Source organism: Macrobrachium nipponense, chromosome 39, assembly GCF_015104395.2.
Source record: "Macrobrachium nipponense isolate FS-2020 chromosome 39, ASM1510439v2, whole genome shotgun sequence".
NCBI lineage: Eukaryota > Metazoa > Arthropoda > Malacostraca > Decapoda > Palaemonidae > Macrobrachium > Macrobrachium nipponense.
In genome coordinates this window covers 59,452,933-59,469,065 of record NC_061099.1, presented here as the reverse complement: position 1 = coordinate 59,469,065, position 16,133 = coordinate 59,452,933, and the positions used below count along the sequence as shown (strand labels likewise).

General features: G+C 38.7%; 1 pseudogene; it reads left to right on the top strand.

Moving 5' to 3' along the window:
• LOC135210368 (ATP-dependent zinc metalloprotease YME1L-like) overlaps positions 1 to 14,507 on the top strand; it is a 365,863-nt pseudogene extending 351,356 nt beyond the window's left edge.
• Positions 14,508 to 16,133: the final 1,626 nt, after the last annotated feature.

The following is a 16,133-nucleotide window of genomic DNA, read 5'->3' as shown; positions in this document are numbered from 1 at the left end:
GTTCTAGCCGAACACATTCCTTCACGGAATGCACTACCAGGCTACTCACTATGACAAGTGATTCTTTACGGTTTGGTATTGTTTCTCCTCTGTCGAGGATTAACTACCAATTCGAAGCTCTCTGCCCAGCAATCACAGACTTAGGTCTTTGGTTGGATTGGAATTCTTGCATAATGCCCATCTCTCCTGCATTACATTTACTGTTGCGAGAATTTTCAGAGAGAGATATATCTCATTAGACTCGTTATCATCTTTCTGCTTACCTCATGGTATAACATTAGTCTGTAGCCTAGTCTTCTGTTCCATTGCACCTGCCCTATCGCCTGCTGCTGCTGCGAGGACGCAGAATGATTTTCTTCAGACAATTTAAGTTTTGTCTTCTAATATACTTTTCCTAATTTGTAACTAGGTTCAACTACTGATGAGAAACTTCTGTCTTGCTATCACAGGGACCTCAGTCTCTAGAAGGCAATTGACTATCGTCTCATGTGCGCATACCTCGCGAGAATCATCATCTCGTCTCTTAACATCGTTGGCGAACAAGATAGACAATTTGTATGGTTATTTCCAGCATAACCCTTCAAAAGGCGGGTGTCATGTTACTATGTCTCGGATGCGTGACAGCGCAGTCAGTTGGCATCTGTTGACGAGTCAGAGTCCTTCATGATCTACTCTGTGGACTTTGAATTGGTTGATCCAGATCAGTCATTACTTTGCCCTATTGGTGTGTTGCTGTACCTTTGAAGGATCAACACCCTTCATTGAGTGTCAATGCCTTTATCCACTGCAGACTGCCAATGCAGAAGTGTCCAGTGACATGTCTTTCTCCGATTCTTACAAGATGGTGAGAGACTTCTCTGCAGTTGGATAATCCAGTGGATTGGTATATTTCATCTCTCCGAAGAATATGTCGGACCGGAAGATAGATTAGGTCTCATTGCGACATATTTATATCTTTCTTCTTTTGGGTTTGCCCACAGGTCCTTTTCCTTGAACCGGTGGTGGATGCTTGTAGGTTTTGTTTGCTACCCGGCTCCTTCAAGAAGACAAGTTGCATCTTGCCTATGGGCAAATCCCCCCCACATAAACCTGATCACTCCAGCTGCCACACCCACCCTCAGTCACACTTTCTTCTTTACAATTGACCTATACCTACACACAGAAAAAAAAACAAACATGTGTACTTACCCAACTCCAGACACTCTGGGCTATCCTGTGTTGTACGCTGGTCGAGGTCACGGAGATACCAAACAATAACAACCAAGAACCACAACACCACAACCCAACAAGACAACACCCAAGGACCACAACCCCACAACTCAACAACACTACAAGAAACAAGGAACACAACCACAACTCAACAACACTATAACAAACAAGGAACACAACCACAACTCAACAACATAGCAAACAACAAGGAACTCAATAACACAACAACAAACAAGGAACACAACCACAACAAAAGACTACTGCACAAACAATTACCAACACAAAAAAACAACGCAAAAAAAGCAACACCCACCCACTAACAACACCAGCAATAACCCTCAACCACAACAACTCACACATAATCCAACAGGAACTCACATACAACTCAACAAAAACCTCACAGCACAACAACTCCTAAGCAACCAATAGCACACTACTTAAATGACTTAACCAATCCCTCAACACTTTCCACAGACTGCTGCCAACACTACTGATTATCACAGCTTCTGACTAAAGACTGACCAAAAACTCACTCAAAACACAGAACTCTAAACCCCAACAGCACCAGCAGACAACCCAGAACCCACCAACAGCCAATTCAGTCACCAACCATCCAACCACCAATTACACCTCTCTCTCTCTCTCTCTCTCTCTCTCTCTCTCTCTCTCTCTCTCTCTCTCTCTCTCTCTCTCACAGACGTTGTCAAATGGAACTCCATAACTCCTCCATAGTAAGAAGGATGCGAGAGTGACTGGACTCTCTACCTTTCCCTCCTTGTCCTTCTACTCTTCTTCCTTCAGGTTGAGGATAGGACTCAAACTTACACTGGCTGGTTGGGCAATTGATGCGGTAAGCTTACACATCGAGCTTCCTTTCTATTTTTCTTATCAGAATCATAGAAGCAATCCTGCTCCTTCCTCTAGCAAGGGAAGGAGGGAAACTTGCAATAATGCAAACCCTTCTCAGAACTTTGCATTAATGCCTCCGACTCTAAAATATTCTTCCCAATCCTTTTTCAGATGAGTTACGATTCCTCACACATTTCGAAAAGGCCCAGAAATCTGACTCTTGATTGTGCAGTTCCTATACTCCGATCAAGTTGTCAGAGGCAGGGCACTCCTCCTTGCTCTTATGACCAGGAGGACTAGCCCAGGTGTGCAGAACTCCAGTCAGTTCTGGAGGCTCACTCACATTCCTCTCACCAATTAGTGAGTCTTCCTTATGTAAGGAACTGAGGGTTTGTATATTGTGTAGGAACAAATCACAATTTTTGAAAGTAAATGTATTTTTCCTAACTATACAAACCTGAGGTCCTTTACATTTATGCCCACCTTGTGCCACCCCTCAATCTGAACCTGGGCTGAAAGGCAAAGTAGACTGTTTACATCCGGGCAGGTAGTTACTGCCTAACCACCTTATTCAAGAATTTAACGGCCGTAATTCCAGCCTATGCTGAAAGTAATTCCTTATGTAAAGGACCTCAGGTTTGTATAGTTAGGAAAGATACAATTTTCTTTCAAAAATTTTGATATTTATTTTTTCTTTATGATGAAATATGCAGAAAAAGTATAGTTTCAATGACAAATGATTTGCATATGTGACATTTGTTAGTACACACTAGGTAGAAAATAGATGTTCATGTCAACATACTGAGTTGCATAAATTGCATTGCTTATATTCAAACTTTGTCAATCATTTTTCTTTAGAAAGTCACATGAAGTTTGTAATTTTTATAATTTGTCATATTTTTGGTGACTATTTTTAAGTGTCACAATGTATTGTCATGGCAGCATAGTTTTTTAAGAGTAGTGCCTCAGGTTACAAAATTAATCCATTCCGTAGCAGCCTTCGTAACCTGATTTTTTTGTATCCAGAATTACGTTTTACGTGTAAATTGCTTAATTCGTTCCAAGCCCTACAAAAACACCACAATAAATTTTATAATAAAGCTAAATTGACCAATAAACAATGAAATACAACAATTTGGATCATTCAATACCTAACCTAACCGTTACTGTACCTGTAAATAAAGTGTATTAGTGTACAGGGTACAAGAAATACTGTATGTACATGTACGTACGTATGTAGTAAAGTGTGGAACCTTGGAACCTTACCTTTCGAGTGAGGCGATGTCCGAAAGTGTCAACAGAGGAGGACAAAATGCCAGAAAACATGAACACTTAACTTTACGAAACACATTAAAAAATGGCAGAAAACATTAACACTAAACTTTACGAAATCACTAACAAATTTATGTTAACGAACGAAATCTATGTGAACGAACGAATTCCACGTGTGTACGATAACGCTGCCGAAACGAAATGGTCAAGGAACTCCCTTACGTAGATGCATGATGGGATAAGTGCTGACCAATAGGAGAGCAGGATCTTACGGCGGTAACTAGCATCAGGAACCATTGTGAAAGCGGGAGGATGGTGGCGAGTCTATTGAGTTGGCGGCGCGCAAGTTTTAAAATTGTTCTCGGCGGCCCGGGCGAGTCTCGAACTTTACAGTAGTACACCCTTTTGCGACCTGAATTATTTTCATACACAGAAGCAAAAAAATCTTCGTCTTTACCTTCATAACCTGGATTTTTCGTACGTAGGGACTTTCATATGTAGGGGTATGACCATATAAAACAGTGTAAGTGAGTGGATAATTTTGAAACATTGTACCAAATTAAGTCAGATTCTATGCTTATCAGTATGTTTTATTTTGAAAGATTGAAATTCAAGTCATCTCTTACACAAGATATGATGATATTGATTGTTCTTATGTGTCCTATGATTATTTCAAAGTAAATAATTCATTAATAACTTAATTTGCAGACAGCATATATCCCCGCTAAAGAACAGTACCACTTAACTCGAAGTCAGATGTTGGCTTCAATGGATTCACTGATGGGTGGAAGAGCTGCTGAAGAAATTATCTTTGGTCCAGAACTGATAACATCAGGTGCATCTTCTGATCTCAAGGTAATGCATTACAAAGCATCTTGTTTAGGATTGTGAAATAGGCCCTTAAAAAAAATCCTGCTGATCACTGTTTTGGTCATAAATTTTCTTGAGTTAAGACTAAAGTATGAAGATGCCAGATTTTAGTCCACATTATTTAATTTCTTCTTGAGCCTTGACATCATTGGATTGTCTTTACCAATTAAAAACTATATCTAAGTATTTATAGGAAAGTAACACCCTTGTGTGTTATTAGTTCTATACATGGATAATGTTAATACGTATTACTAGCTGCAGTTACATTACTTCAACAGCAAGCTACAAGTATTGCTACTCACATGGTAAAGGACCTTGGCATGAGTGACATTGTTGGCCTGCGAACCTTTGAAGATAATTCTAGTCAACTAATAAGCACTGGTGATTCTTTAGGACACTCTACTAAAGAAGCTATTGATACAGAGATTAAAAAACTATTGCAGGTAAGTGGTAAAATTTTAGTGTAAACATTACCAGATTTGATGGTATATAAGATGAAACTCCATTTAAACAGGGCATAGTAAAGAAAATTTTTTAGTGCACAGATTCACAATCTTATATGACATTCTAAAAAGAGAAAAGCTCTAATATCTATAATTTTTTTTATGGAGAACAGAGCTCTAGTCATAAAGTTTGTTTGGTGCGCCAACAGTTGAACTAAGTCATTCCAAGTTTGGGTGTGATCTGGCAAGACTTATGGGTAGGCTGCCAAAATGCCCCAGTTAGGCAAATGCACCAACACACAGTTTTCATTTGCATGAGTCAGATGGTACAGTTATATTCAAAATACGGATAATTATGGAACAGTAAAAGTCCTTGTTTTAATTTTTATATCCAGTCATATTGCATGTTTCATCATATAGTATTACAAAATATGAACATTGTGAGTATGCACCATTTGCATTCTGGTAATGATTACAGTCTTAAAATCATATACCGATTGAGTTTTACCTACATCATCGTCATTAGTTTGTAAATGAAACATAATTTGGAGATATTTCTTTTTAAAAATTAGCAAACTGGGTTTATGTAATAAATATACATAGCTTGTCTCTATTTATAAATTCAGTAAATTCCAAATGAAGTAAATGTGTGATTTGGCCAGTTTCAGACATTGCTTTCACCCATTCCATTATTTGTATCTTAGGCCGCATTAACAAACCTGCAACTTAAGTTTAGTGGTATACTTTCTTAAAACCTTCTCCATTTCATGAAGGTGAATGAAAATTTATTTTATTTCTAGTGGAATTCACCATTGAAAATTAGCATTTTTTAATAAGTCAACAGCTGTAACTCAACTCTAGCAATTAACATCAACAAAAAGCTGTTCCTGATTCGGTCATTTATGTTGGTACTTAGTGTCGCCAATGCCAGTCAGGGTTTTGCTTGAAATAACTAAAAACAATGAGGAATGGTTGGCAATTATGAGAAATACCATTGAATTACTAGACAAGCCACAAGCCTGGTAAACCTGGTTGAATGTAAGATGATGGAAATGCACCAATTTCTGGTTATCGGCGCTGATATATACCATTACAGAAGTACCATTAACTGGATATCGGTGCCAAAATCCGGTTTGCATCTTTGGCAATTTTCACTTATCATCAAGCCATTGGAAAGGAACCCCCGCCGATAACCAGACACTGCCTTTAAATGTATATATGATGATATACGCTCTTTGTATGATGGTCATGTTTCTCTCCAGCCTTTAATGTTATGTTTACCAGGTTACTGTTTTACCCTTAATTTCTGTTCAGTTAGGGGTTGTGCCTTTCTTCTAGTTCTAGCTTGTTACTGATTGGAGTAAAAGTTTTGAGGCATATTTAGCTATGATGTTAGATTAGCTGGTACCAACAAATGTCACTGGTATTGTGCTTTGTATATAACAATCCATTTTACCAACAAATGTCACTGGTATTGTACTTAGTATATAACAATCCATTTTACAGTACTGGTAATGACAACAACAACAACACCAGAAGCTACAGTTTATGTAATCTCTGTGTTCTTGCTTATTAGTTTGTATAAATGTTTCATATTTCTTAAACATTGATGAAATGTTTAATTTTTCATATTTTTAAAACACTGATGAAGTGTTGAATTTATTTTCCTCATTGTTTTTAGTTATTCAGATTCTATCTTATTTGTGACAGGCATTAAACTGCAGTTAGTACTGAACATTTATTTATTATGTTTCTTGCCAATAAAGTAAGAATTAATCCCCCCCCCCAAATGGGAACTATTATTAAGATGTCATACTTTCCCTAGCAACACAACATTAGTCCTTAGGTACAAATTATGCTTGGTGGTTTCTTAGAAACTTCAATTGCTGTTGTGCTACTGATGTGACACATAAAAGACATTTTGTTTCTTGACAACCTCATCAGTCATAAATAGCCCACATTTGCAGTCTCTGAAGCCCATAGATTCAATGCTCATATGTCTACCAGAGAGAAAAAGAATGTCATTACATGTAAGCGCCACCTCATTACATAGGTAAGACCCAACCAGCCACTTAAAGTGTTTGTGAGTCTGCAGTGCTGCTCACAGCTCTGTGCAGCATATCCCCCCAGTTTCTACGCTAGCAACTCATGTTATGAATTTATCATTTATTTACATTTTCTTAATTTTTACTACAGATTCATCACTTATCAGCTCTTTTCTCATTTTTTTTTACTGAGTAAATCAGTGTGAAATTTTATTACTGCTTATCAGGTATTTTCATTCACCAGTATAATTACAGTGGACCCCCCCATCTTCACAGGGGATGCATACCAGACATAGTTAAAACCCGCAAATACTTAAAACCTGCTGTAAAAAGTTTATAACTGCTTATCTTGAAAGTTCAAATACTGAATGTATACCTTAAATAACGTCCTACTTCAAATATACTTTAAATTACTATCCTATTACTGTATTAATCTTTGAGATTATATTATTAATATAATTTCAAATTCATCTTAAACATTTTACCATTAAAAATATATATGTACAGCCAACAACAGAGAGAGAGAGAGAGAGAGAGAGAGAGAGAGAGAGAGAGAGAGAGAGAGAGAGAGAGAGAGAGAGAGAGAGAGAGAGAGACGATGAGAGAGCGAGAGGAAGAGAAACATATATATCTGACCATCAAGCATGAAATTATGAATTATTTCTGAGACAGAGAATAAAAATGAAGAGAGAGAGAGACGAGAGAGAGAGAGAGAGAGAGAGAGAGAGAGAGAGAGAGAGAGAGAGAGAGTAAGTCCTCCACCAATATGTATGTGTATCAAACTCATGTATTCTCCCGCCCTCCTTTCTCAAAGTGGATAAAAAGACGGCGATTTGCTATTTTTTTCTTAATCTTATTAATATTTGAAAATTAGTTATTAGGTAAATTATTTATTATACTACAAAACAAATAAACATACGTAAGTAAGAGAGAGAGAGAGAGAGAGAGAGAGAGAGAGAGAGAGAGAGAGAGAGAGAGAGAGAGAGAAATTTTATTGTTATTGTTTAATCTCATTAAAATTAATATTATTTGAAAATCAGTATTGTAAATTATTATTTTAGAGAGAGAAATTTTATTGTTATTGTGTAATCTCATTAAACTTAATATTTGGAAATCAGTACTGTAAGTTATTATTTTGTAATTACAGTTATATTATTATTAGTATTTGAAAATATTAAGAAACATGTTATACATACGTGTACCATAAAAATTCTCTCATCTGAGAGGGAGAGAGAGATGGTATCATTTGATGTTATTTTCATGAATAAATACATTTTTTTATACAAAAATGATTTACTAATTTTCAAATATTAATACTTTTGATTAATACTGTATTGGTAAGTTAAAACAAAACTTTCATAATTCTCTTTTGCTTGTTTTTTTTTAACTTATTTAACTAGAAGATGGGATAAAGTTAGGCTATTGTAATTTGATGTCTCTTGCTGCCTGGTTGTACACTGCGGGGCAGCACCCGTTACGAGTGAAATTGAAAAATATTTTCAAAATATTGTTGTATCAGTATTAATTGCTAACCCCCATCGTAAACTTGGATTATCGTAAGACGAATTATCGTAACTTGAACACTACCGGTACTTAGCTTGTTGTGGGTCCTGTAAGGCATCAAGGCTACAAGGCCCTTTGCCTTAAGAACTACATCAGGCAGAGTTGGATTGACACTGAGCCTCCGATGTCGTCCATGAGTTTTTTAAGTTTTGGCCTGAAGGCATTGCTATCATTCTCCCTGTCTTGGTCTTCACTTTCACAGGGCATTCTGGCGGAGGTTGACTCCTTGATCTACAGATCAGACACATCTCACTTAGTGTCTTTTTCCAAACTACTTCCCCCACCTTTGATACAGCAGTAGAAGTATTGTGTTTGATACGGCAACAGAAGTACATATTGTGTTTCCCAGGACTGTGAGCCCTGTCTCTTCCAAGTGGACTCATCAGTCTCCTCTTGAAGTGCCTTCTTGCAAGTCTGTACTTCTGCTGCTGAAGTGGGAGCCATGAAATTAGTCACCATGGCTTCATTGTAAGTGCTATTGAGGTTGGACCTTTGAACATGATGATGGACTTTGCCTTTGGTGTATTTTCCGAAGATGGCAAAATTCAGAAGGCAATTGGTGTTAAAATGAAGGATGTTGACCTTCCTCTCCCATCAGTCTGTGACCTATGAGCAAACCTGGTTTTGAAATGCAGTAGTGCTGTTTGGGGTTTGTTTTCTTGAAATCCTAAATGATTAGTAGAAGGTCTTTTGATGGCAGAAGTGTTGGTCAGCAGGCTCACGGTTTAACCAAGATGTTTCTTGTCCTCTGGAACCTCAGATTAACATAGATGAATACTCTTGGTAGACTTCCATCTCAGATGTTTAGCTCCACAGTGGGGAAGGATGTGCTGCAATTCACCAACAGATATGATTATGGTATGCTTTTCCTCAAAGGGTATACATTACTTATAAGCAGCCATGAATATCAGTGGTCTTCCCCAGAGTTGTTCATGAAAGTGAGAGGCATTTTATGTTCTCCAGATTCACACTACAGTCAACCCCCCATATTCGTGTTCTCGAGATTCGCAGACTCACCTATTCGCGGATTTTTCTGTGGAACCTATCTAAAAATTATTTGCAGGAAGACCCACTCATTTCCAGGTTTTTCTGACAATAAATAGTTACTAATTAGTGTTAACCAGCCCGAGAAGTCTACTTGAGACTCAGAGGTCTGGAAAAACTAACCCCTATTAATAATAAGTGTACTTTGATGTACATTTCAGCCATATTTATTTTGTATAGAAGTTTCTCTATTCTTCTTATTACTGAATTTTCTTTTGTACTCAAATTGGCTATTAAAACTCCAAATGGGGGATTCATGTCAAAAACAGTATTTGTCAGTATAGTATTCAAGTTGATGAATACCACATTTTTGACATGAATACCCTGTTTGGCATTTTAATAGCCAACTTGATTACAGAAGAAAAGTCAGCAATAATAAGAATAGAGAAACTTCTTTATAAAATAAATCTGTCTGAAATAGCCATATTTTTTATAAAACATCAGCCATATTTTCAATAAAACATCTGTATTAATGAAGGTCTTCTTCCAGCGAATAATAATAATAATAATAATAATAATAATAATAATAATAATAATAATAATAATAATAATATTGCTGCTTCAGCACTATTAATCTTGTAGAGAGTTGTCTCTATTTTTCTGATGACCGCTTTATCGTTGCTGCTTATACAACGGCAACTACGGGAGAAGACTGCCAATCTGAAGACCCTGAAGGAGGAACACCACTGCCTGCAAGAAGAATGGGCAGAAATACGTGCTGAAGCTGTCTGCCCTGATCCTGATGACAATAACAGACACGACACCCCTACAAGAGACCACCACCACCAAGCAGACGACCGAGCGGAGGACCAGCGCGAGCCACCCACCTACGAAGAAATTAACGCGCACCTTACCTGCCTAAGCGAGGAAGACATGCGTGACTGGGTTAGGGGCGTAACCCGCAAACTTGTCGCCCTCAACGGCGGTAAGCTACGCATCCAAGAAAAGACGCAGAGGTATATCAACCTCACTGCGTACCAGCCCACCCCTGAACAAAATGACCTATTAAACCTCGGGCTAAGCTGCCACTTCATGTCAAAGCCAAAGAAACACGAGAAACGCCTGGAGATCGAGATGCTCCTCGACTCGATTTAGCAGTTGGAAGCCAAGAAGATCCTGACAACGATGGACGCCCTTCAACCTCTTTTGCTAGCAGAGGCCCTTACGGACAGGGGGTCATTCTCGAGCAGTATCTACACCAAAGAGATGAAAGAGGCAACCGCAGATCTGAAGAAGAAAGAAGAAATCACCATAAGACGTGCAGACAAGACAGCCGCGTTTGTGCTCATCAGCTCCTCAGAATACTTCGAGAAACCCGACGCCATCTTGTCTGATGTCTCCAAGTTTGAGTGACTAACGAGGAACCCGACAGAAGACATCAAAAGCGATGCCAACCGGGTCATCACGGCCGTGAATGCCGCTATGAATTCCACACACCTCCCGCCCATCCAAGGTGACTACAGCCTTGGCTACCTATACGGGAACGTGAAGACCCACAAGGAAGGCAACCCTTTACGACCGATCATCAGCCAAACGCCCGCCCCGACTTATGCCTTGGCCAAATGGCTTAATAAAATTCTTAGTCCATATATCCCCTCCAGGTACTGCCTCACTTCATCGGTGGAATTTTTGGAGAAGATCCGCGACTCCTCCGGTGCGGGAACCATGGCGTCCTTAGATGTTGAGTCCCTATTCACCAACGTCCCAGTCGACGAGATGATAGGGATCATCATGGAGCAGGTATATAGGCATCCCGATATGAGACCCCCCGAACGTCCCAGAAGACTCGTTAAGAACCCTGCTGGATATCTGCACGAAGAGAGCCCCTTTCCACCACCCACTGAGGATAGATGTACCACCAAAAGGACGGTGTAGCGATGGGATCCCCCTTAGGAGTCCTCTCCACTAACTTCTACATGGGAGAAGTGGAAGAAAGGGTCTTCTCACAACATAGATGTCTCCGCACATACGGACGCTATATCGATGACATCTTCGTGCAAGCTGACTCAGAGGATGAGGTAGAAGCTCTTCGACAGCAGTTCCTGCGTCACAGCGCACTCAACTTCACCGTCGAGTACAGCAGCAACAATCGGCTCCCCTTCCTCGACATCCTTGTCACGAAGACGAATCAGAAGCTAGCGACAACAGTTTACACCAAGGCTACGAACCTTGGACTTTGTCTAAATGGAGATAGCGAGTGTCCTGCGCGGTTCAAGACCACCACCGTGAGGGCCTTCGTCAGGAGGGCCCTCTCGCACTGTTCGACGTGGCAGGACACGCACCTCGAACTCGACCGAGCATCCCAGATGCTTATCAATAATGGGTACTCAAATAAACTCGTAAACCGAGAAACACGAGCCGCCCTATACAAGTGGTACATGACGGAGGAAGAGAGAAGGAACATCCCACCCCCGGAGGATATAAAACTTTTCTACAAAGCCTTCATGCACCACCAATACAAGGAGGACGAAGCAGCCATGAAGAAAATAATAGAGGAACACGTCCGCCCTATGGAGGAAGGGAAGAGAGTGTCCCTTATTATTTACTATAAGAATCGGTGTATGAAGGACCTCCTGATGAAGAACAACCCCTCCCCGCCCGTAGGAGACCCCCTAAAGCAGCCCAACGTTGTCTACCGATACGTATGCCCTGCCCAAGGATGCCCTGGGATTTACATCGGCATGACGACGATGCGCCTGTCTAAAAGGATCTCCTGCCATGCCCAGGAGGGCGCCATTAGGCAGCACACCCTTGCAGTACTCCAGCAAGACATCACAAGAGACGACATCATCAGGAATGTCAAAATCATCGGGAGAGCCCCTGACCTGCGACATCTGTGCCTCCTAGAAGCGCTGCTTATACTCAAGCAAAAGCCTCCCCTTAATACCACTCAAGAAGCGTTCCTGATACCGAGGTGTGTTAGGAGGGGAGGACCGCGCCCCTCCCCCCCAACGGAAGTACCAGAGCGCATGAAACAAACACCGGACGTGAAACACATTATCAGAATAATACCAGGGGTGACGTCACTCAGGTAGAAGCTTATCAAGAGGTTCCCGGTGATACCCCCCACCTGAGAAGGTCTGCAAGACTCGTAAACGCTCGCCGTATGAGTCACCTTCTCAGGAACCAATGAAAACTCGACCTGCCGGAGAGGTTCTCCATACCGTACGCGAGGGCCCGCATCAGCACGATTTAAGAAGGAGGACTCGCCACTCGAATTCAGTCTTCAGTCCCTTAGCAGTCATCGCTTGATAATGTCCTGCGGATCAGGAGGAAACGTCACGTTGGAGAGAGAGAGAGAGAGAGAGAGAGAGAGAGAGAGAGAGAGAGAGAGAGAGAGAATTGTATAAGCAATAATAAATCAAATGACTCAGTCGAATTTTACCATGCCCTTTGATGCGTTGCTCCCCAGTATAAGCAACAACGAGAAAGCCGTCATCAGAAAAATAGAGAAGACTCTCTACAAGATGTCTACAAGAGGGTCTCCTTCCGAAATAATAATAATAATATAACTAACTGTAATTACAAAATGCATATGAAAATATCCTTTTCCTCAGCTTCTGCTTTTAACTCGAAGAGAGGCTCAAGCCAGAGCTGTCAAATATGTCAAGTTAATGCAACAGGTGGGGAAGTGTTCCCGATTTGCAGGCCAATGATTTTTATCTAATTCTCTCTCATAAATAATTTCACTCTCTTATGTAAGGACAAGTCTCTCTTTCTCTCTTGCTCTACAAGATATGCATGTCATAGTGGTAAATCACTCTCTCGCTTTGATGGAATTGTTAGAAGTACGTATATATATATCTTTAAGGGTACTAATGTTTAAGATGACTTTGAAATTATATCAATAATATAATCTCAAAGATTAATACAGTAATATAAGATGATAATTTAAGGTAAATTTGGTATTTGAACTTTCAAGATAGTCAGTTATAAGCATTATAGAGGGGGTTCCAAGTATTCGTGGATTTTAGCTATTTGAGGGGGGTTGGTGTCTGGTACACATCCCCTGTGAATAAGAGGGGTCTACCGTATAATTGTAGAGCACTTTGGCAAGATCTAGGAGGAATTTTGCTTACTTATGCATACTTTCAACGTCTGAAGCTTGACATGTTAAAAAAGCAGGGAGTCCTGGCTTATTAGCGGCATCAGTTAATGGTGTTCCGGTTTCACCGCGCTTGGTTAACAATGTCATCACCCAGATTTTTAGCATTGATAAACAGTTTATCAGAGTCGGTAATGCAGTTTATTGGTGCTGCCGTTTATTACCATAATTATCTGTGATTTGTTATTATTTGTGCTTGGCTGGGAACAGAACCCGTGCCAGTAACTGTGTACTGCCTGTATTCTGTTTAGTGCCCAAGAATGCTTGTATGCTGGACCCAGGTTTGTATGCTTAAGAAAATAAAGGTGTTCGCTGTTCATTCAACTCTGCGGTGATGTTGGAATAGTTACCATTTATTGTAAAATTATAATTTTTTTGTTTCTTGAGAAATTTTTTTTCATACAACATTATAACTTGGAGTGTTTATATATGCTATCTTTGGTTAAAGTTTTATTTTAATAATAATAATATTTTAGTCATATTACTACTCGAGTTGCATGAAGGTGTGAGACCTTCATTTATCATTTAGTTAATATTATTAGGTAATGGGAGTGTTCCTGTGTGATTAGTAATGTGCATATATAATAACAAAAAGTAATAATTGTTCATCAGAAAAGCCTAATTTTTTTGTAGGCTGCATCTTGACCATGTTTATGCGGAAAAAATACCATTAGGTGATGAAGTATACAACCTATTTTCTTTTTTTCAGGAGTCATATGAACGAGCAAAAGCTATTTTGAAAGGCCATTCAAAAGAGCACAAAGCCCTTGCAGAAGCATTGATGAAATATGAAACACTAGATGCAGATGATATTAAAGCCATCTTAAATGGACGACCGGTTCCCAAGTAAAGGAAACATACTCTTATCATTAGATCATCAATATAGGACAAGCTCATTACATTTTCAGTAGAGTAGATAGGTCAGATTTATTCATAGTTAGAATAGTGTACTTTAGGTCTTCTCATTAGATAGTTTCATTAGAGTTTGCATAATGAGCTGGTCAAGACAGAATATTAAGTGATAATTCATTGCATATATAATATTTTATATGTAAATGTTGTATTGCTCTGCTGCTAAAAAAAAAAAAAAAAAAAAAAAAAGAACAACTTCCTGGGTAACCGAGATATTAATTGAACTACAATCTATCCCTTCTTGTCTACTTGATTGTTCATGACTGTATGTAGGTGGTTTCTTTTCCTTTAATAGGAATTTTTAATCTAGTTTTTGGAAGGACTGAATGGCAAAGTACAGATAAACATGTATTGTAGTTAAAATGTACAGTTACAGGTAACAGATGAGACCTTAGATTCAGCTGTTTATGAAATTTTCATTGTTAATATTTGTATCATTTGTAAAATATACTTTTGTTAAACCTTTTTGTTGATGTAGGAAATGTTTTGCATTTATGGTGGCCAAAAGTCGAGGGAAAGAGGTTGTACTTAATGAGTTTCCATTTGTTGTTAAATAAAGTTTAGCTTGTTAAAAAAACTGTAATTTTTTAAGACAGGCACCTTACGGTCTGATGCCCACTACATTTTCCAGGTTGGATTGCGGGATTGTGATCTAACTCAAATGTGGCTTTGCTCATTCTATTGAAATACTGTACTATACTTATAGTGGCTTAATTATCCATTGCATGAAATAATTGCCAGAACTGTATCTTACTGGATGTCCCAGTTTCTGTATTTCATTGTTCTGTAATAGATGAATGACCAAAATAAACACTCATCACATTAAAATTTTGAAGTCTGAAATTTACTTTTAAAAGGAGCCTGTGAATAAAATCTGAGCTAAAAGCATTTTAGAATTTAGAACTGACTTTTATCATATAGGAGGTTTGCACTGTACTTGGAATTGCAGGATGGACACTTTCATTTTAACATACTTCACAATCACTGAACATTATAAAAGTTAGGCCCTTGTGCTTGGTTATAGAAAGAAAAAAAGAATGTAGTAAATGCAAGTTTTGTTCATCACTTAAATATTGTTTTAATAATATTTTATAACAGTGCATATGCTTTCAAGAAACATCTTTTGAATAACTTTTAAAAGTTTAAAAAGAAGTTCTGAAGTGCTTTGGTCTGCTAATTTATTGTTATGGTAACTTTACTAGGCTTTCATTGCAGTAAATGAATGGGATTGTACTGGAAGTAAGTGGAACAATGGATTCAAAGAAATTAAAATAGTTTTCCTCTTCTCATACTATTTTGTACAATTGACCTATAAATACCGTAGTATTGTATATTAAAGAATATATGTGTTGATCTTAAGAAGTGTTTTAGTTCCTTGGCTTGGGCTACTTTCTTGTCTCAAAGTATTGTGAAATGGGGATGGTTGTAGGCCATAAATTTCCTTGTTCTTGCATTTGTTTTCATAGAAGGCAGTGCTTTGTGTACCTTACATCTCAAATTGTAGGTACTACCGAGTTCCTCTTTGCCCTTACCTGCATTGCTCTCTACCTCTAACTTTTTCCTCATTCCCTTATTTTCTTCTAATCATAGTATATGACTTCCACAGGTTTATCAAATACTCCAGTCTTCACCCTTCATTCAAGGATAGAAGTGTGATGTGTTCTGATTAAACTTTTGTACTTGATAATAATAACCCAGTGATAAATAAAATCTCTAATGCTCATAAGAAGCATGAACCATTGCCTTTTATAATAGGTGATATCCTTCAAGAAAAGCTTGGATAGTCATTGAACTTGGGAACAAGGTAGTTAATGGGTGGTA